This window comes from Haemaphysalis longicornis, unplaced genomic scaffold (assembly GCF_048455015.1).
Source record: "Haemaphysalis longicornis isolate Haplotype H1 unplaced genomic scaffold, Haemaphysalis longicornis Haplotype H1 scaffold_7, whole genome shotgun sequence".
Lineage (NCBI taxonomy): Eukaryota > Metazoa > Arthropoda > Arachnida > Ixodida > Ixodidae > Haemaphysalis > Haemaphysalis longicornis.
The window spans coordinates 6,234,964-6,254,824 of record NW_027526422.1 but is presented as its reverse complement, the minus strand read 5'-3'; the positions used below and the strand labels follow the sequence as shown (position 1 = coordinate 6,254,824).

The 19,861-nt window shown below is 49.0% G+C and overlaps 1 protein-coding gene and 1 long non-coding RNA gene across 3 annotated transcripts in view; one reads left to right on the top strand and one right to left on the bottom strand.

The window, feature by feature from the left end:
• LOC144144383 (uncharacterized) overlaps positions 1–12,904 on the top strand; it is a 66,779-nt gene extending 53,875 nt beyond the window's left edge. The window contains exon 2 of the long non-coding RNA XR_013317238.1: positions 12,645–12,904. This is a non-coding gene — a long non-coding RNA (uncharacterized LOC144144383). The remainder of the gene's footprint in view (positions 1–12,644) is intronic.
• Positions 1–19,861, bottom strand: part of LOC144144382 (uncharacterized) — a 525,773-nt gene that overhangs the window by 437,395 nt on the left and 68,517 nt on the right. The window contains exon 2 of one of the 2 annotated variants that reach the window (XM_077675804.1): positions 9,928–10,014. The exons of the other annotated variant lie outside the window; for it this stretch is intronic. The gene's annotated coding sequence lies outside the window, so the exon portion shown is untranslated. The remainder of the gene's footprint in view (positions 1–9,927; positions 10,015–19,861) is intronic. 2 annotated transcript variants of the gene reach the window in all.

Sequence of the window (19,861 nt, the reverse complement as noted above, 5' to 3'; positions counted from 1 at the left end):
AGGTGACGTTACCGGTGGTGTTGCCCGTGGCGTTACCGGCGGCGTTGCCCGTGGCACTCATCGCGGCGTTGCGCGAGTACGTTCCCCTACGAGAAGATGACGACGGTGGTTCAACGCGAATCTATCTCGTGAGGGATTCTTTGGTTGGCCGATCCCTAGGGGCATCCTGCCACAATCAGCATCAGCGGTGCCTGGCCAGGCATGCGCAGTGGGGGTGTGGACGCCGCACAATGGCGCCCACACAACGGCGGAGGGAACAGGTGCCACCATAAGCTGCTTCGCATCTAAAACCCGATTCTCATGCCAATGGGTTTCACAAGAAGTTTCATTTGTGGTTCAGTTTATACGGTGACGCGGAAATTTTAGTTCCAATTACCGAGATTTTTTTACGGTATATGAAAACAAAACCAACCAACTTACAGGCTACTGTTCCGTTTAAGCGACAATTCCGTTTAAGCGATTTCCGTTTATCGAGATTCTACTGCAATTCTGTAACGTTTAAAACTTCACTGTGAACTAACTAATCACTACAAGTAAATGAATCTCGGCGTAATAATAGCGTCTTCGCGGCTAATTGTCACATAATTTATTTCTGTATTTTTTTTGATAACACGAGTTAGAGTTGTCTTCTGTAACCATACTCCCTCCGTAGATGACCATGCTTCAGTGTGAAACACGATGCGGAGAAGCCAGCTTACAAAAACCAAGCTTGCACCGGTCTTTTTAAAAGCAGGCTTCACCTCTTAACACAAGGGCATTGCTGGAACGACATTTTTAGGGGCAATTTAAATTGTCTGATATCATGCCATGTCCGATTCTCATGCCAATGGGTTTCACAAGAAGTTTCATTTGTGGTTCAGTTTATACGGTGACGCGGAAATTTTAGTTCCAATTACCGAGATTTTTTTACGGTATATGAAAACAAAACCAACCAACTTACAGGCTACTGTTCCGTTTAAGCGACAATTCCGTTTAAGCGATTTCCGTTTATCGAGATTCTACTGCAATTCTGTAACGTTTAAAACTTCACTGTGAACTAACTAATCACTACAAGTAAATGAATCTCGGCGTAATAATAGCGTCTTCGCGGCTAATTGTCACATAATTTATTTCTGTATTTTTTTTGATAACACGAGTTAGAGTTGTCTTCTGTAACCATACTCCCTCCGTACATGACCATGCTTCAGTGTGAAACACGATGCGGAGAAGCCAGCTTACAAAAACCAAGCTTGCACCGGTCTTCTTAAAAGCAGGCTTCACCTCTTAACACAAGGGCATTGCTGGAACGACATTTTTAGGGGCAATTTAAATTGTCTGATATCAAAATATGAATCACGGAGCGCGGCCACTTGAGGATCTGCTTTGGCCCCCGGGCAGTGCTAGGGAGCGAGACAAAGTGCTCGAGGCCCTGGGTACATACCTGCGGGCCTCGGGGCTGCACAGCGCACTCCACTACAACTCTGCCTAGCTGCCCAGATTGTGGTGGAGTGCTGCTGCTGATGCAGCTTCTGTACTTGTGTGTGTGCGTGCGTGACCCCTTTTACATGTGTGCTTTGTCCTTTGTAGATTCATGTGTTGTCTATATCTGTAGTGTTTCGCTGTACTGTTAATTTTCTCAATGTGTAGCTCCTTTTTTTTTCTTATTCCCTTTTTTTCCTTTTTTTCTCTTTTGTGTTTTATATTTACCCTTGTGTGTGTTATATACATTGTAATGTCAACCTTCTCCCCTATCCTCCTATTCCTATGTATTCTTTTCTCCCCCCCCCCCCCTACACCAGCAGGCGTTCCGGTGTCCGCCCCCTAGGCGAGACAATTTACGCCTGTTGGTGGATTTTCCTTTTCCAAAGAACAATAAATACATACATACATACATATGAAGGCCTTAGGCACTTTTTTTATTTTTGGGGAATTTTGTGAACCAGTGTCTGCACGACAGTGAATGCTGCAGAGAGAGTGCGAGACGATGCCAGCAGAGACTCGTCAGGGTCAGCTGTAGAACAGTTCCGATGTTAAAAATTGGACAAGATAACCACTGCGTCATCGATTGCCATTGGTTGAAATGAAGACTTCCTATGTCATATGGTCTGTTACCCATGGGAGCTCATTCTTGGGTGCCTTTAGGAGTTATGTTTTTCTTTAATAATTGAACATCCTGTTTTCGTCGAGCGTCTGCGCCGTACTGCCTCTCCCTTGTACAGGCATGCTTGGTGTTATAATTATGAACGCGTTCTGACCAGCAAACTTCTCTGTTTCCAGAAAAAAATAATGTTCTAAGTTCGATAGATGCACCCGACAAAAGGTCGACCTGCGTAAAATGAACGAATGGATTTTCTTCAATCCTACTATGAACAAAACCCGCAACATAAGAAGATTAGTCTCAAACTGTTGTTTTTGCTTCTCACTTTTTCTGCAACATCTCTCAAGCAGACACCTTCTCCTGCGCCTCTAATCGCTTAGTTGATAACAAGTTCAACGCTCCTAGAAAAAGAAAACAGCGTGCCAAGACGAGCACAGAGGACCGTATGATAAAAGGAACAGGAAACAAAAGAAAAGATTGAGAGGAAACTGGTGAACAGAAATTCGCAATTCGTATGGGTTCCCCATTTTCGTGTGCCGCGCTACTCGGTGTGCCAGAGAAATGCACCGTCGACGCAGCAGGTGGCCACTTTAGGACCATTTCTCTTCGCGCCCGAGACACGCTAAGCACTGAAGAGAAAATTAGAAACAGCGGCGGCGACAGTTTCCGGCTGCTGAGACGACCACGCGGCAAGCTGTACGGGAGAAGCAAGCCGGGAGGATGGGGGGGTCTGTGCGCTTATCGCAGAAAAGACGGACGCCATTTGCATTCGTAACAGGAACAAAGCGCCTCCCTGAACGGAAATGATCTCCTCCAAACCGAAAATAACAGCGCCGCGCAGAGGTACAACGGGCCAGCGAACGCACTTCACCTCTATGGGTATCTGATGGGCACTGCGTACGACCATCGCAAAAGAAGATCGCGTCAGCCACGAAGGGGGCCGGGTAAACGAGCTCGCAGCCCTGAAGGAAACTGCATGCAAAAGTAACCGGCGCGCCAGACTCTGCAGAGAGACCATTTCTTGCTCGAAAACTTAGGGGGCGTTGCACGAAAGGAACAGAGGAACGTGAAACGATAAGCCAGGTGAAAGCAATAAACGGCAAGTACGAATAAAACAGTAATTTCACCTGAATCAGGCGCGAAAAAACGTCGCATGTATGAATGATGATGACAAACTGTTGCGCGTTTGTCTAGGTAATTAGGTGTCGAACAAGTGGGAACACCTAGGCAGGAGCGGAACGAAGCGAGTGCATCGCGTTACCGGCAGCGCAGTTCGTACTCCGTGTTAAGGCAAGACGTGAATATCAGCGTTCTCCAACGTTTGATGCGTCTGGCAAGTTGACGAGCCATAGCCTGGGCCGACTCCGGACACAGCCCATGCACTCACTGACGTGGAACTTGCTGCAGTTAGGGGGGCGCTTTTGTCGACGTCATTAAATTATCCACAAAGTCACCATCTTGACCAGAACTTCTTGACCAGAACTTGACCGGAACCAGGCTGTCAAATTTTTTACGTGCTTCCGGTACTCACGTTTTCTGGCTAACAGCCGGGAACACGTGCCAACACCGTAATCCCACCAGGAAAGTCGTCCAGCCACGAGGCCACCTCGTAGAAAAATTCCAAAATCGAGACAACACAAGTTCCCAAAAGACAAATAGTACATCGGGCCGGCCGCTACCGTTCACGGTCCGCTCGTATACTCCCTCACCACTCTGCACTTGATATCGGTGCTGCACGCCGGTTTTCCCGCTCGGGCAGGCATTTATTTAGGATTTTATGGTAACGCAGGAAGGCTAAGTCGTCTTAGCGTGGCATAAGGGACCGGTCCATTTTTCATGTTGTGGATGGTGGAACAAAACGTTATTTAAATGAGTCATTATTACCTATATACCAAACAGTGTTTAGTATCAGTCCCGCACAGAGTAGCCACATCGCTCACAAAAGCGTGAGGGCTTTATTTTCCCATTTTTTTTGCTTTTCAGGAACAATAAACGTGATGATTGAGTATGTAGATTGTACCAAATGGTCCATCTTGTTACACTCACGCCCTTCCGACTGAGCAAAAAGTTAGCAACATTTTTTTTTAATTTTTCTTCTGTTCCTACGATTACCCGTGGAATAAATTGCCCAAAAAAAAGTTTTACTAGAGTTGTCCCCGAAGCACGCGGGAGGCTGGTATTACCCTTGCTCAGCCGGATATGCCGTCGGTCGCTCATCGGAAAATCTGTGGGTTCGGGTGGCCAGCACTTTCTCGATTCCGCCGGAGCCAAGAAGCGAGCCGAGTTTCCGTCCTCACGACACCTCTCCTTTCCCTGGCTTCGCGTTCCTCCATCACGTCGTTGCAGTTACCACACTTACTCTTTCAAGCCGCCTTTCCCTACAGGAGTGCGAGCGCTTGCCCGGCGCACAAACGACGACGACCCCTCAGGGCCATCTGGAGCCGGCGAACGTGATTCGCCTCCGAAGAGGTCGAGCGCCGCGCCGCGACCTTTGAACGACTGTCCCGTAATATAAAGGGCGCCGCAAGGACCGATGCTTACCGCGTCCCCAATTGGAAGGGGTGCAGGCTTTCCATTGCCACTGAGCTACCTTTGTGCTGACGCCTCATTTCCTGCATCTAACCTGTTTCCATCCCGCTTTATTTTTGTGACGTTGTTTGGTGTGGGCAACCAGATTTCTATTAGACGACTGCTCTATTAACACTTGTTTATTGCTCGAGTCTGGTTGCCAGAAAAATTGTTTCGCCCGTTTTAACGTTATAGGCAGTTGTTATTTCTCTCAACCTTGCGAAATGCCATTTCAATGTCAAGCTTTCACCCGGTATAAAAGCGTGCAGTAAAAACGATCACGTGAAAGTATCTCACGTGTAAAAGTGTCCACCAAAATGCAAAAACGAAGCCAGCAGAACCTATTGTGATTCTTTGGAATCGTGAACAAGAAGAAAACCCTGAATGAGGTGAAGGCGAGTGTAGAAGCATCGATTTCGTCGAGAATTCTTGATATTAAATCGCAGAAACCACCACATATCGCAAAAAACATAAAAAAAGACTACGCCATGCACATACAATAATAAATTGCCGCACAAGCGAAGCCATCTTTCCCCCAAACATGCAACCAGGGTGTGTCCAATGGAATACAGCCGGCGGCGCTAGCTTGACCGAGTGCACAGGTTGACGGTCGATCAAGGTGTAACAGATGACAGACTCATAATCTTCGTTCGAACGACGTGAGAAATGTACACACTCAACGAAGCTATTGTAGTACGATACGTTATTCGGGAAAAGTAGTGGTTACGTAAGTCTGGGGCTATCTTACCGATAGCTTAGTTTTCGGGCGGCCTTAACTACCACTTGTTTTTTGAAAGGAAGTAAGGGGCTGTAAAGATAATTAGAGCAAAAGGTAAATACTACACTCAAAACTCGACCTAACAAAACCCGATCTTACAAATTTTCCAATTTGACGACTAAATTCTGACTCCGCCCGCAGGTGCCTATACGGCTCAATGCTTTTATGAACTCGAAGTACCCCAATCAATTTAGGCTCATTCCAGATTTAAGGAAGTATTTTGGAGAAATTGACACATTTTAAAAAGAGGGATTCCGATTGTATTTCGTCAAAACGCCACGAAGATAATTGCGCCATGTCAAAAAAACTGGTTGATTTCTCTGTGATAGGAATCAATAAAACACGAAGTGAAATGTGCAGCGAAATCTGCAGCTGAGCATGATTTGAGGGTCGGTGGCTGTCTTGTAGGTGTGTTTGGCGAGCAACGTCCTGCTTGCACGTCGCGTTCGCAAAGGTGTACTGGCGTCATTTCGTGACGGATATGGCGTCAGTGAAATCTTGCTGTATCCCGGCATAAAGCACTTTCGTGTTAAAGTATGAAACCCGAAAACGAACAACCCGAAGTATAACGTACTCTTTATTACTAAAGGTTGCTTCCCCGCAAGGATCATCTGTGTGCAGAGGTGCACCCTTTACAGGCCGCTTGCTTCGTTGTACTGGCGTCACTTCCGTGGGTGATATGACGCAAGTGAAATCTTCGTGAATCCCGTAATAAAACACTTTCGTGTTTTAAAAAAACGAGGCTTCTAGTTTCGTTCTTACAGAGCTCTACGAGATAAACTCAGCAGTCCCGGAAGGACACGGACGACACGAAGAAAGGACACGGACGAGCGCTTTCCTTGTCCTTTCCTTTCCTTGTCCTTGTCCGTGTCCTTTCTTGTATCCGTCTTTCGCGCAGTTAAAATTTGAATATGAACCCCTTGCAGCTCGCCCAGCTGTCTCTAGTTATGGAATTGCGTCTAAGAACAAAAAAATGACCCCAGGACCACCCTGCACGAGAACTTGGAGGAAGCCCTATTTACGTGGTTAAATTAAGAATATGAGGGCCAAGAACTTTCCGGTAAGAGGGGAAGTTGTACAACAAAACGCGCTGTTTCGTGCGTCTGCTGGGGTGCGACGGCTTGAGGGCAAGCTCCGGCTCGCTTATTGTTTTGACCGCGGACTCCTAGCGCAGTGCTATTACGCCGCATTGCTAGGCCCCCGAAATTAAAATGTCATGCTAGCTACTGGGATGCGTCTGTCTTTAGATATCGGATTTATGGCCTCAACTGCTTGTAAAATGAGAGTCCAGATTTTACGAAGTTCTCGATTTAACGAAATATTTCGTAGTTCCTGGTGACTTCGTTCCATCGGGTTTTAAATGTATATGCTACGTTCGCTATCCCGGATGTTAAAATGACAAATTTACATTTGGCTCTATCCTCAGAATACTGCTACGTTTCTTAACTTCAGCTAAGATGGCACGATTCACGCAACCAGCGACCCTCCGCTTCCTACCTAGCTTGCTGCTCTCTCGCGTTACGAAGGACAGCCCGAGAACGGAATCCACAATCCGCAGGAACCAGCGTACGGATATGCGAGTCGTAAAGAACGGCATCATCGAACGGCAGAGTGCGGCGCGTCCAGAAAGGGGGTCATCCGCCCTGTAAGCGTGCTTGCCACCAATACTAGTGCAGGCCGTGAGGAATCCTTTATTAACCGCGCAGAACTGCCACGCCTTTTCAAATGCCCTGTACACTTTATATCGACGTAAGAAAGGCTTGGCAGAAAATGAGGTGTAGCATTAAGAAAGGGAGTCGGGAGTTGAATTAGTGAGCATTGGTTGCCTGCTTACAACTCGAGTGACGGCGTAGCGCCCGATAGCCGACGCGTTCGCACGGAAACGCGAGTAGGTGCCCGGTCCCGCTCACGGCAACAGAGGCAGAGCCGCCGAGAGCATTTTTTTTGCCCGGCTGATATCACTTTTCCCTTTCCGCTGCGATGGTGTGCAGGAGACGGCCGCCACCTCTTTTCGCGGTGTTTATACCCGCCGAGCCATGGTGCGCTCCCCCGGGGCTGTGCCGTAAATAAAGGAAGGACCGACTTCCATTCCATGCCGAGCTGATGGATGGCCCACCAGGGGCCTCGCGCTTTGTACGCATGCAGACTCGGAAGCCGAGGCGTTATCACGGCCGATTGGCTGGGGTGCTTTAGAGCGGTTGAGAAGAAAAATGCGCTAGATGGCGGAAGGGGAAAAAACCGTGACGAACGTACTTTGTGACGCGAAATGACAGCGATGCAGCTATGGTTACAATTGCAGCTTAGCGTGCCAAAGCGACCGTCGGCCTAGGCATGTCCCTAGGCCGACATATTTCGTTAGGTGAATGGAAACACAAGCTTCTAAGCACGAATTTTATAACTTGTCCTTGTCGGCTGTGCACGAGCAAGGCCGCGCGATGTGACACACCGAGCCACGCATTGGCTGAAAGAAGCGAGCAAGCGAGGGCACGTGGCATCGTCGAGTCGCGTGAACTGCGTTCCTCTCCATGCACTCGACCTCAACGGCTCTTACCCGCTTTATCGAAGGGGAAATGCTTTTTCCGGCGAAAAGAGGGCAGCCACTTCTGGATCATCTGCGTATGGTAATGCTAAAATGCTCTATATTTTCTTTAAAGCCCACCGCTTATACCATACCCGACCTCGCGCGGCCACAAAAATAAAACGAAAAAAATTCAGTGCCCTTCCACCGTGTGAAGGACAACCGGCCAAGCTGGGCGCACTTCAAGGAGTGCAGAAAGCAAAATATGTTTGTTTGTAATATTCGATGGAGCACACTTCCTATAGTTAACTATAGTTGAATAAAACTTGTAGGGACTCAATTTTTATTTAAGCCGACAAACATGGGGCTGCCCATTGCCTTCCTCGGTTGTAGGCGCCTTACTGTCTGTGCAACGCACCAACCAAAACCACTCGACCACGGAAGAAAGCAGTAGGTCGGATCGGGCCGTGGACGCCCATGTTGAAATCTTCCACCACCAGAATGGCCATGTGTTATTGGTGGTGGTGTTGTTTATTCATCCAAAAGGAAATGAGAAGGGAAGGATGCATTGTGTATATTATTATGCCCAATCAGAGGGTACACCTGCATATAGCGCAGCGTGATGGAGGAGAATGTAGGTGGTACAGAACAGGTGAGGTCTGTAGGGCCACCGCACGGGATGCAGGCGGGGCAGCTCACCTCGACGCCGAAGCACAGGACACCTAAGCCGCACAACGCAAAAAGCCCGCGTAAAGACGGTAATTTCTTTGACAAACATCTCAATCTCAGCAAACAAATAATAGGAAGCCGGTGAAGAGACTTTACACCATTGTTGCTTAAGGAGACCTATTGAGTGGTAATTCGGCGGTTACACATTTTCAGTACGACGGGTGACGACTCCAGGCGGCGCGGTTCCTTACACCGCTGAGTTTTAAAATTCAGCCCGATACCTTTAGTGTTTCTCTTTACATCGGCTAAGCGTTTGCAAGCTAGGACGGCCGCTTTCGGCGGTTCAGGAAAACAAATCTTGGATGTAACGTATTGTAAGCAGAGCGACCAATCAAAACAAGCACAAGCGGTTTTAATGTTCCTCTAGATAAATGATCTCAAGCAAAGCACGGAAACAATGGAGGGCGGGTGGGGGTGGACGTGTTTACCCGCGAGTATAACTCGAGTCCGGGCACGTGCGTGGGCATTCATAATATTTTCAGATCAATGTTTGCATAATCCTTTGAAGTTGTGGACGCATGCGCATTCACGCGTCCGGTTTAGCCTCGTTCTCCCACAGATCACGTCGTCGAGAACGAACGTTCCCTGTTTCTTTGTCCCGGAAAAGTATCAGGACCTTTCGTTTCGACACTGTCACGTTAAGCAACTCCCCCCCTTCCCCCGAACCCTTCCCTTTTAAAGTGGTTGAAATCTAGATTTGTTCGTCTTCACGTCTTATGCTACGCGGCAGTCCCTGCTGACAGCGGAGACGGAAGGAGGTGAACTTATAGCAGTAAAAGGGGAAAACGAGTGAAGTTCTGTCTTTCTGCTCGGAATGCATCTAATCGGTGAGGAAAACGTCCCTATATTATCTCGTTCCCCTGGATATCCAAGTTTCAGTAAAGCTGAAAAGCACGAGCACAGAGCGCGTAAGTAAATGTGCGCGCATGCTCGATTAACGTGCGCTCGGACATGGCAGCCACAATACGAAAAGGGAAAGGGAGGAAAGGCTCTTCTCTGAGAGATGTTTGCTCTACGAACAATGCAACTGCAGCGCAACTGTTTTACAGATAAATGTTACAGAGAGATAGGGCGCATTAAAATAGCAAAATGGATCGCTTTTTACAGTGCATGCATCATGCATAGAATTTGACTTGTTTAGCTATCCAGCTCTTATTCGAACTCAGCTCGGTGAAACGGAAATGAAGAGAAGATGTGAGAAATACACTAGGCGAAAGCCCCCGGGGCATTGTCGCTCACTGCGGTGCACTACTGTACCTTTATGCGAAGGCCGGCGCGTGAGTTCCCGGTGCCGTGGCTCAGCGGGGTCGCGGCGTGGTGTCACTGCCACGCCGGTGACAACACCTGCGTGCGAGCAGAGAGAAACCCCTCTTCATATTCAAAGTAGTTTAGCGATCCGGCAGTCACACCGCACGCATTGTTAAGAATGGACCGGCGTCTGGTGTGGATTTCTCGGATTACCGTAAAAGCTACCATGCAGACATAGCTTGTGGTAACGCAGCCTACTTCAATTAGTTCCGTGTCATCTTGCGGTTACCCAACGGCAACTAGAATTCTCAGTGAAGGGCCAAACTATGGTTCATGCCGTGCTTTCACCAAGCGTTCCGCTCAACTTGCGACAGATGCGGAGATCTGGAGCACCTGATCGGCAAGTGCGCACGGTTCACGCTCTCCTAGATGACATAACCTCCAACAGCTCTCTGTCGTTAGTATGAATGCCGGCTAAAGCTGGGGCGCAATTTTAAGAGTCACTGACGCCGTCATAAAAACCAGAAGACAAAGTTTCGCGAGTGCGGGAGCTTCCTTGTTCACAATACTTCCAGTCATTAAAACGCGTCACTATCGCACCCTCAGTAACGTTCGCAGTACCTCGCTTAGACCGGAGAAAGCCGCCGTTTATCCTATTCAGCGTGCGGAACATTGTTCAGCTGGTTAATTATTACACGATTCAGGCGTGTCAGTATGTTATGCTCCGTTGTCAGCAGTAGTTCGGTGCTGTGCAGTTTTACCTGGTGTCCAGTGTTTTTTGCGTGCTCGGCGATCACGATTGTTGTCGTGTTTTCTTTTAATACAGGGTGTTACACTGTTTAAAGTTACATGGAAGCACGTGTCCTACGATCCTCAGAACTCCTTCTGAAGCTGACGGGTTGGCGTACGGAAAGTGTAAGGCCGCGACCTTAAAATTTCCCTTTTGAGTACTAACATTGGCTCTCAATGCCCCAGCCCATACACATTCGAGCGCCCATCGGAGACACTCGGCAAGCGTCGGCCACACGCTTCCCAGGACTTGCGGCTCAACACAGTGACGTCCGTAGAGGCCAGGGGCAGCCACCCAGAACTACTGCATGAAGCACGACTCCGCGCCCATCCCCCTTCCGCTGAGCCCATGCCCCTGCCGTCTAAAACCAAACGCTTGCTTCGATACAATGTTTGTTCTCTACATCCATCTACATCCCCTCTCTCCATCTCCCAATTCAAAAAGCATGACCCAGTACTCAATAAGGCTCGACGCATAACAAGAGCCATGAACACCAAGTACACCGATACCGATTCGTACAGAGACCAACCAGCCCACGTGGTGTCTCTAACCCAGAACGACGCAAAAAAAGACCACCCTCACCATTCGCATTACATCAACGGACGCCGCCAAAGAAGCCTTTATTGCCGTAGCCATCACAACAGGAAGAGATGTCCAAGCAAATCTTACGGATGCACAGGGGACATGCCGCAATATCCGCCTCGGTGGCTTAGTGGCTAAGGCGTTGCACTGCTGATCAGGAGGTCGCGGGTTCTATTCCCGGCCGCGGCGGCCGCTTTTCTGATGAAGGAGAAAAGCAAACACGCCCGTGTGTACGAGATTTCGGCGCACGTTAAATATCCCCAGGCGGTCAGAATTAATCCGGAGTCCTTCAGTACGGCGCGCCTCGCAGCCTGCGTTGCGTCGGCGCGTTAAACTCCACAATCGAATCGGTATGCCCCAATTACCGACAAGGTAGCGTCAGCAAGTCGGTACTTCATGTGCCCAGATACCTCAGATACTGGTCAAATGGATACCCGGTCTGAAATCCCTCGCGGGTAATGAGGCGGCTCACATCGCTGCAGTAGCAAGCCCTGCCGCCATTAGGGCTGAGCTCACCATGTCACATTAAAAAGGCCCATCTCTCTCCCGTTGCTGCCCGCGTGCTTATGCACCGGAAGATTATTCAGAGATACAAACATCGGTTGCGGCTCCTAAAGCAGAACCGGTTGTCATTTATGCTAACATTCTCCGTCACCATCATCGAGACAAGCGGAAATTCCCGACTCACCATCACCGTAAACCAAAAAGGAAGCCACCACCCATCGAAGACCGCAAGGGAATTCGCACCCACGTAGCACCCTCCTCATGTGAGTTACCCCACTGTATACCCGTTGTAGGAACCGATGGTGCCAATCTACACTTGGACATGTGCTTGTGTTTACGTGCTAGCTTGTAAGCAGCGCGACCGGCGTATCTTGATCAAATTCAAATTCATCCAAATTCAAATTTATTCATTTATGCATTTACATGTCACGTTGCGAGGAGTGGGGTCAAAAAGCCAGCACAGGCGCTGGCTTGACGAGGACCCTACCACGTGAACACACGTCGACGGCAGCGCAGCTTTGCTGGCCTCTAATTACAAAGCGAGTGTCATATGATAAAAAATGAACAGAAACGATTCGAACCTCAGTCGACCAACCAAGTGTGAAAAGAGAGAGAAAAAAAAAACACACGATCAAAAATGAAAGAAGAAAAAGAAAGAAAAAAGTGAGCAGAAAAATTTCTAAATGGTACGTATACAATCCACAGCTCATACGAAACAAATATGCACCTTATTTACTCGCGCACGCCAGGAAGGCGTTGCGCGATTACTCCTGCGCAGAACTGTGCGTGGCGGCCCAGACAATTGTTTATAACGGGCGTGCGCGCCTGCCCGCGGACTCTTTTCTTCCAGAGACCGCTTCTGATGACTGCACTGGACACCACAACCGCGGAACACCAGCCACGGAAGGGACACTGCCACGCTTGGGCTTTCTTTCTGCAAGCACCACCGAGTATTACGAGGTCATCTGTAACACCGGTCTACCGCCGCACCGGCTGAGTCGTGGGAGCCGCTGAGGATGGGGCCCGTCTTCAAGCACGGTTCCTGACTGGAGCACCGGCCGTGAACGCGCCCCCGCCGACACCCGGACTTCGAAAATCGTCCCAGGCACGGGTCTTGTGAGCGGCGAATAAACCGCTGTGTTGTTTAATCACTGTTTCAGCGTACGCTTATTGCCGGTAACAGCAAGACCGAACTGCTTCACCGTCTACTCGTAATTTCCGTCCTACGCCCGGTACACCGTTCCACAATATATGGAAGTGCGAGCAGACCACAGATCTTGCCCAATACCCTTCCCGTCGTACAAGCAGTGGACAGAGCGCGTGACGATCCCGCACCTTGGAATTCCGCGTGAAAGTGTTACGAGGGCCTGGACTGGTAGCCGAGTCCAAGGTACCTAGGACTAGAAGGCGTAGAAATACAAGATAATAGCGCCCTTTTTTCTAGTTTAAAAGATAGTTTAAAACATGCGGGGCACATTTTCGGAGACCATAGACTAGTTGAAGTATCAATATAAGGCGACTTTATTCTTGAACCTTGCCTTGTTCCTCTATTGATGTTTCATTTCACAATTTTTAACACGTTTTGGATTGACTTTGTGACGTACATCATTTTGTCCATGCCCACCTCGCAACGAAGTGTGATTAGTAGTATGCAGTGCTGCTCAAAATTGCCCTAGCGCGCCCTTTTTTTGGTGGTGAGAAAATTTTATGTCACTTCGACAATGGGCTCAACAGCAACATCGTTAGCAGACATTTGTACACATTAAGAGCAAATTTAAAGAGTACTAACGTACCGTGACGAATCCCCATGGCACGCAGGAATCTTGTTTTCTCCCAACTTCATGGAGTATTGTGTTTTCGCGCTATAATATTACTAAAGCCATGAAGTTAAGCTGAAAGGTGAGCAATTCGGTTGAAATAGAAAAGGCACCTGCGTGAAGGGAAGCCCGCGCCGCTATGTCCATATGCCACGCTACAGAAAGGAATGGCTTCTCTCCTTCTTGCTAACGGTCATTAGTTTCTGTATGGGTTGGGAGCTCAATGCCTAAAAGGGGCTGTGTGCTCCGCTATGTGCTTCGGTTCTATCCAATCCCCCTCAAATACGAAAGACCGCGCAGTTCAAAACACCGCCCCTTTGCCCCCGCCGCATTCAATCAGACGCTCAGCGCTGTATACACGCTGCGCAGACGATTGATGTGAAGCGGGAAACGGCGTTACGCATGAGCTCGCACGTCCACCGAGCGCAATCTTCGAATCGGGGCTGCGTGTCGCTACCGAAAGTTTACAATGCGCGTACGAAGAAATGGAAATATGAAAAGACATCATTGGGGATGAGCCAGGATGGTGAGGGTGCCGCAGGCCAGAGTAACACGCGAAAATATCCGAAAACAAAATAAGAGAAGGCTTTAGAGAAAACGCGATCGTATCTGGGATCGCCGTAAAGGGATCTTGCACACTGCTTCTTTCGCCTTCTCCGAGAAGCACGCCGGGAACAAATGTTGTTGTCTCATATTGGGCGCGAGGAGTATGGTAAAGAAAAGGAAAAAATAAAATAAAACCGAAGAACAAATTTACGCAGGCTATCGGGTTGGCTAGTGCTACAAGTCGTAGCGAGAAGTGGCCTTAACCGATACATAAAGCAAATGAATGCATGAATGAATGAATTAATGAATGAATGCATGAATGAATGAATGAATGAATTAATGCCTTTATTCCGGAAGCGAAGGCAAACACCGCTGCTGGGAGCAAGGGCTATGAGGGCAAGATACCTGTAGCAGGTAAAGGTAACAATACGGGTTGTTTGTCTTAACCGAACTCAGTCTTAAGCCAAACACCTCGCACCATACTTCTCCACCCTGCGAAGCTGCAAATCTCAAACAACAAACCTCTGCCAAATTACCGAGGAGCTGAGTATGAGGTGTTTCTTGTTAAATTATTGTCGCGTTATTGGTAAAAGTGGTCAACTGCGGAGAGCGCGCTCGTAATGACGGTCGGCTCCGGTGTATAGCGTGACCACCGAGCTGCTTGCGAGCGAAAGTTTCCTTCATTTGCACGACGAGGAGCCGGAGGCTAAATGTGAACTGTTTAATTTATGGCCAAGTGAAGAGTTTAACGGGGCTACAGCAAACAAAGTTCCGATGAAATCTCCCGATCTGGTGTCTCGGTAGCCAGTGGTACACTTGTTGTCGGTCCACCCTATCGCTGAAAATGTGGAAATGGTAAATCCCTAGCACTTTGTTTATTTAGTTTTCTTCGCAGCAAGCCACATGTGGTGATTATCGGGTTAACTGCGCTGGGAAGACTGCGCAAACAGGACGAGAGACTACGGGACACATCGCCAGAGACCTTGTGCGTCTTTTCGAATTAAAAGCAGGTCTGTATTTAGTGAAGAAAATGGCCCGCCGACGTTGAAAGCCGCGGATATTTACAGAAGATGCCTCATTACCCGTTCATCAGCTTGCCGCAAAACAACGAAAACGTTCGATTCACTATCGATTTTGCTCTGCACCCATTCGTTGGGGCCGTGCCGGGCTGCCCATTGATTTCCAGCGTGACATACATTACCTCCCAGTCTCGCTTGTCTAGGCGAAATTCACACAAAAGCCGATTTGCAGCCAGGGGGAAATAAACATTCGAAATGGTGGAGACACCCTTGAAAGGTGGGTATATAAGATTGCCTTAACTCCAGTTGCTTCCCGCCTAGGCTAGGGTGAGGTGGAGGCAGTGTTTTTTCTGCGCAGTGTCAGGTTGTAGGCGGCCGACGAGGTAGTGCGGCCGAGCCCACGTTTATTTCGGTTGGGCTGGCTGGGCCACGGCAAAGACGAGGAGCGTAGAATAGGGTGCCGTCCCAGATGGCTGCCAAGGGTCCTCTCAGCACAAGCCGGTTGATAATGTTGACGATGGTGACGCTGATGAAGGTGACGATGATGGCGCTACAAGGTCGTCTTGGGGGTAATGGATTTGTAGGCGGCTGATGTGACGGTGCGGCAGGGCGTATATATATTCAGAGTTGCGTGGGGACAACAACATGGGCCCGAGAATGGGAGAGCGCCCGTAGAGCGCGGCCGAGCAGCCTGGAGGCAATCGTGTTCTGTCGGCGTCATCATCTGCATTACTGATGATGATGGGGCCATCGTTGTCCTGGCATCATTGCTGCACGGCAAAGCTGTCGCTGTAAGCGGGCTGATACGAGGCAGCAGGGCAGGGACATCCGTGGAGCAAGGCTCACTGGCTGGCACGAATGGCTTCGGGAACTGACCGGACCGCGCCAGGAGAAAGGCCATAAGCTTGTCGTAAGGGCGGGCTCCAGATTCCGGCAAGATGGAGGCCAGGCTGTAGGGAAGCAGCTCGTGGATCAGAAAGTAACGGTCCTGCGGCCTCGTAACACCGTAGAGGTCAAAAAAGCACTCCACCTGGCAAAGCCACGACTTTGGGTTCTCAGGGTAGAACGGGGGGCGAGATGGCAAGGCCGTCGTACTGAGCGATAGTGTCAACGTGCCGGGAGACGAGTCTTTGGTTGCAGAGAGCGTGGAAGGAGTCGAGTTGGAGGTGGGATGGTCAGCGAAGCCGGGGGGTGATGTTACGTGGCCCCGTGCTCCGGCCACAGACTCGTCACAAGGACACAGGCGACACTGCGAGCCGTTGGACGCACTTCCCGTTCCAACGCATGGCGTGTCGTGCGAGGAGGCAACGACGTGGAGCGATGCCGAGTCATTACGGCAAGCAGGGCTCGTACCGACGCGTGCCATCACAAGGACCTCGAGATCGTCGTAGGGTTGCTCACTGTATTCTATGATGTCGATGCGCAGGTCATGCGGAAGCAAGGCTGTGGCAATGTGGTACCGCTCAGCCTACGAGTCGATGCGCCGTAGCTGGAAGTTTGCCGCCATTTCGCGGAACCAGGCTCCGGGATGGCGGGGCTCGAAGGCCGGGTAGGGGGGAAGATTGAAGGTGAAACGGGGCTCCATGCTGCCGACGTCCGGGTCACCAATTATGTAGGCGGCCGATGTGACGGTGCGGCAGGGCCTACATTTATTCAGAGTTGCGTGGGGACGACAACACGGGCCTGAGAATCCGAGAGTGCCCGTAGAGTGCGGCCGAGCAGCGCGGAGGCCATCGCGTTCTGTCTGCGTCATCATCTACATTACTGATGATGATGGTGTGCGGGCGCTGACGATGATGCCGCTACAGATTTATTGACTCTCCCAATGGGATGTTTGGCGCTCGGATTCTTAACTCCGGCGCGACGTGCCTTGAAACCGATCTGTAGATAAAGCGCTTAACATGCCAAGGTTTCATTTAAATTTGACCTAGTCTCTGCGTTTCATTCTCACCGGTGACTAGTTAATGATAATCACTAAATTTTACTGCTTTCACCATGTTTAGTTGTATGATGATATGTTTAACCTGCTCCAGAGCTTGCGCATTTGTGCTGTCGAACTAGCCGTATTTTTGCTGTCTTCTAAATTTTGTTTAGTGTGTTTAGTCATGACTAGAACTCGGTGACTCGTGACTCGGCGAAAGAAATGGACGCCCTTTGAAGTGGCTCCCCTTCATTTGTACTTAGTGCTGCTGTGTTTTAATGTGTCCCAAGGTACCTTTTTGTTAGCCAGACTTTTATAACGTCGTACAGGGTAGGCTCGATGTAGTTCTCTAAAATTTGCACTCATTTCCAGACTGAAAGACGTCAGTGAGAGGACTAATTCATGCGGGGCGCCTCTAACTGGGTATTGTGGGGGTGCAAGACCGTGGTTGAGCGGGTTTTGCAGTTGTTCACTCTCTTAAAAACTGGATATAACCGTGTCTTCAATGGAGTGCCCCGATCGTTCAATCAACGGGGACTTTAAAAACTACCACCATTTGTTTATTTTCCTTTAGCCTTTCTCCCCAACCCTCTCTTGCATCGTGACCGGTAGTCCTCGTTTTGTAGTGAAGGTTCTTTACTACTATGCTCTTCGTCTTTATTGTATCTTACTGTAAATCACTTAGCGCAAGAATTACCTCGGGCAGAAAACGCGGACAGGAAGTTTTCTTCTAACGGCCAACAATGGGTTGAATCCACGATTTTCTTGTAATTATTCTGTGAAAGGACAACGGGCGAGATCGCAGGGCGAGCAGACAGCCACTTCTTCCCTTGGCCCACTTGGCAGCCTGCTGGAAAGTTTTCGAAGTGATTTCTCTCAATCTTTCCTAAATGAACTGGGATCCGCGCGAAGCAAGACAGAACGGGGATCCGGAACATCTTTCACCCACCCATCTTGCCGCCCGCTTTGGGTGCCGCATTTCTGGCGTCTTTATTGCTATCCTCTGGTACTCCTTTTTGTCCTCAGCAAGCCCACGAAACAAGCAAGCTTGCACTTTGGCATCTTTCCAGGGCACTCCGAACGACAAGCGAGGAAAGGGGCCCTTTTAATGTAATTTGGCCCTGTAAGCGCTTCTTCCCAAGGGTTCCCGTGAGAGCGATTTGTTATCGCCCCGAGCAAATATATTCTCTAAGCGCCTGAAGCGTCGGCCCCGGACCCCCTATTGTAGCCTTCCGCGCTTTAGGCTTTCCAAACGGCTCTAATCCCAGCTTTATTTTACACCCGTAAACTCTATGCTCATTTTTTTATTTAGCATAGAAACAGCTAGTGGCCCGGGAATCGTTGCTCGATCACCCGGATTGTGCTTTGGCGCCTCTCATGCAATGTGCGAAATGAAGCTGCAGACCATACTGAAAAATGCTAGAAAATCTTCAGGCTCGGTGTGAAAGGTCTCAAAAAAAAAGAGAAAAAGGAACGCGCTAAGGAGGAACAAGCAGAAGTCCGTTTTAGTTACTCCTAACATAGTGCGTTGACACCTAGATGACATTGTTTCAGCTCAGTTACTTCAAGGACGGGATCAGCACCCTTCCGTCTGGTCACTGTCGTTGTCTTCGCTGCGCTAAGCCCCTATTTATAATAATTAACCGACTCGCTAAAGAAGGCGCCATCTTTTAAGGGAAATCACGCTTCGCGGGCTTGCTCGCAATTTTTGTTTCGTTTTTTACCTGCATTAAACGGACCCTGCAACACTTTTTTCAACCTTTTTTGATATCTTCAATGCTTGCAGAACGTAGTCACCCGACACACCCAGAACTTGGATTAGGAGGTCGTAAAGTATCTCAGCCAAAAATTATTGCTCTATTCCCATCAGATAGCTTGAAAACTCGCTCAAAAGATTTTTCTCTTTTTCCCGGTATTGACGTTCTTTGACGGCTCGAATTACGTCACTAAGGCCATGTAGCGGCTGTTGGCCAGTTTTCCTTCAGTTGCAGCAATGAACGCTTTTCGATAGCAACTAAAAAAAGCCACAAAAACAAAGCAAAAATGGAAGGCGTATCTGGAGTGACGAGCAAATCACACAGTGCCGCGCAGAGCTGGAGATAACTATAGCTTTCGCAGTGGTTACAGGCGCAGAACAAATAGTGAAAGCGCTTATCGAAAGTGTTGCAGGGTCCCTTTAAGGTTGCGCCACGTTTATTCTGATCTACGCCAGCGGCATCGAAGCTCCAATTTAAAAGGGGCCCTACATAAGTACGAGAACAAGTGCGCTCGCGGAAAATACTGCCTTCATTCGTAGAACGACCTAAGTTTCCGCTCCTCCTGCGTCGCTACATTTCACCCTCTTCGTAATTCCCGCTAACTGTTGGTGACTGCCGTCTGCTGAGGCCAGTTACGAATTTCTAATCAAGAAACATTGTGTGCCCCATTGAATGGCACCAAAACCCTGCGCGCCATCAGATATATACAAACCCTGAAATATTCCTAATGTCCAATTGAACGCTGCTTCGAGCTTTGCAGTGTCAGTAATGTTTTTGTTTTTCGTTTTGCTGCGGGGTATCTATCTCGTTTCTCTTCGGCGCCGTTTTCCAACACCGCTTTTTATTTACCTTCGTAAAAACCACTCACGCGTGAATTCCTAATTAAAAGGGCACTGTGTCCTTTGTTTATGTACGTGTCCCTTCAGTTTAAACTCCCGAAAACATCCTGTGTGCTAAACAATGTTGTCATGTAAAGACCATGACACGAATGGTATACTAATTGGGAA